The sequence below is a fragment of the Aegilops tauschii genome, chromosome 1, assembly GCF_002575655.3.
Source record: "Aegilops tauschii subsp. strangulata cultivar AL8/78 chromosome 1, Aet v6.0, whole genome shotgun sequence".
Taxonomy (NCBI): domain Eukaryota; kingdom Viridiplantae; phylum Streptophyta; class Magnoliopsida; order Poales; family Poaceae; genus Aegilops; species Aegilops tauschii.
This window is the reverse complement of record NC_053035.3, coordinates 210,435,008-210,437,405: the sequence shown is the minus strand read 5'-3', so window position 1 is coordinate 210,437,405 and position 2,398 is coordinate 210,435,008. Positions and strand designations below refer to the sequence as shown.

The 2,398-nt window shown below is 50.1% G+C and overlaps 1 long non-coding RNA gene across 1 annotated transcript; it reads left to right on the top strand.

The window, feature by feature from the left end:
* Positions 1-670: 670 nt before the first annotated feature.
* On the top strand, positions 671-1,854 carry LOC120974970 (uncharacterized). Its single transcript, XR_005770620.3, has 2 exons — positions 671-1,043; positions 1,147-1,854. It is a non-coding gene; the product is annotated as an uncharacterized lncRNA (long non-coding RNA).
* The last annotated feature ends 544 nt before the right edge of the window (positions 1,855-2,398 follow it).

Below are 2,398 nucleotides of genomic sequence, written 5' to 3'. Positions count from 1 at the left end.
CCACCAACGAAAATGACTTAGAGTTCCGAACAGTTTCCATGCTAAATATGCCAAAGGCGGTTCCCAGACAGAAAATAAAGTTTATTATTTTTTTCACCATTCTTTCACTTTCCATGGCTAGCCGTATCCATGGTTGCCCTCCATATCAACACTTTTCAAGGAATTTATTATTTGACAACATAAAGTAAATATTTTTTTGCATTTCGGGACTAGGCATCCCTAATACCTTTGCCTTACTCTCGTGCAATGACAAGTGAATAAACACTCATCTCTTTACCTAATATTAAAGGACGGAGGCTTTCATAGTTCTTCATACGTCACCCCTTTATATCCGTTAAATTTATGTTAATCATAAAGATTTGACGGCTGAGATTCCTCGGCCTTCTAAACCACGGCAACAGGCCACGTCTCACGTACTCTCTCCGTTGCAAAATAGATGACTCAATTTTGTACTAAAGTTTATACAAAGTTGAGTCATATATTTTTGGAAGGGGGGAGTACATCTCAATCTCCTTCCCGTAATGCATTGTGTTTAAGGTAGTCCACGCCTCTTTCCTGCTCTCTCTCCCCTAATTCGAACTCCCCTTTGGTCTCAAATCATCCATCCATCAATCAAATCAAATCCACCAAAAGAAAGAAATCTTCGCTCGCTATCGGTCCATCCATGGCTGAGCTGTCGGAGAACTCTTCTCTCTCTCTCTCTCTCTCTCTCTCTCCGCCCATGACTGAACCCGGCGCCCTGACGCACAGCCAGAGCAAACCCCAGCCACCTGGAAGACCCCGCGTTGCCGTTGACACATGAGTCCGAGGATGCTGCGGGGGTGGGGAGCAGGAGGTGAGAGGATGCAGTGGGGGTTGGGAGCAGGAGGCGGGGTCAGAGCTGGATGAGGACTGCGTGGGCCACCCGACGGTGCTCTCCCGGAGAGGCGTCGCAGGTCATGGACGACAAGGAGACAGAGGAAGGTAGCGGCCCTAGGAATATACGGGGGAAGGAGGTGCGCCGCAGACTCGCAGGTCACGTACTACGAGGAGCCCGAAGGAAGGTAGCGCATTGGGAATTTACAGAGGAAGGCTTTATGTGCTAATATTCGTTGAAGCAGAGGATGGGGTTCGTATCTTATGTAGTTTGTTGTGCTCCTGCTCCAGCTCGGAGGCGCGGCGGCTCCTGTTGAACCTCAGCGGCCCGGCGCTCCCGCTGCATATCGGACACGCGGAAGCTCCCGCTGCAGCTCAGAGGCGCGGCGGCTCCTGTTGAACCTCAGCGGCCCGGCGCTCCCGCTGCATATCGGACACGCGGCAGCTCCGGCTGCAGCTCGGTGGGGCGGCGGCTCCCGGAAGCCCTAGCAGACACGGGGGGATCCCAACTGAATCTCGAGGGAAGACCGTGACCGGCGATGAAGCTCCTCGCATCACCTCCGCCGCCGCTGTTCCCATCCACTGCCACCGTTCAGGTTCGTGCGTGCCCACCCTAGGAATCCCATACTTGCATCAGTTGGGAATTGGCCATGCCGCTGAGGACCTGTGCTGTTTGCTGCGCCGTTACCATCAGATGAATAGGAAATCAACAGTATTAGGCATGTGTAACATTCCCTATGAGCCATAAAGTACTTGTGGTGCATGCCATTTATGCACATGTCAATCTTGGCTGCAAATAAACATGGATAATTAGTAACCAGCTATTGTCCGCGGCTCCGCGCATGCCAATCCTTAGTCAGACAAAACTTGTGGTACATGCCATTGCTAATTCCAGGACAAAAAAGGGGCGCATGCCACTCCCTGTATTATGTTGTTCTTCAGAATGACAATGCGTGCACAGTTCTTGTGTACATTGCTTTTTATGAGAGTTTTTCTGTACTACATTCGTGGTGACAACAAAACTGAAAAAATGTCTAGATGCTGAAGAGTATATAATTTTTTTTTGAGAATCACCGGGGGGGAGCTCCCCACCTGAATATATTGCTCAAAACGGCTGTATGAACAGCATAACCAGATTACAGAGGCACGGTGCATCGTGCAGAGAGGTAGGTATGCCACGAGGAGACGTCCTCCTTGTCACCCGTATCAACAAGACGGTGCGACCAGAGATCCAAGTCTGCTACTAGGTTTCTAATAGTTATTACATAACATTGATCAACATTTCTAAAGAGCATATCATTTCTCGCGGCCCATATGGAGGAGAGTAGCGCAAGAAGGACGAAGGGCCATGCATTCTTGGACAGGTGGTGAGGTAGTGGAACGTCCCAAAGTTCATTGAGGTCTTCATCTTGAGGCAGAATGCCAACTCTCTGCCAGATTCTGTTGGCGAGGGGGCAAGAGATGAAGAAGTGAATGGAATCCTCCGGTAGTGTGGCACACCGTGTGCATAAGTCCGAGGGGATTATGTTCTTGTGGGTAAGAT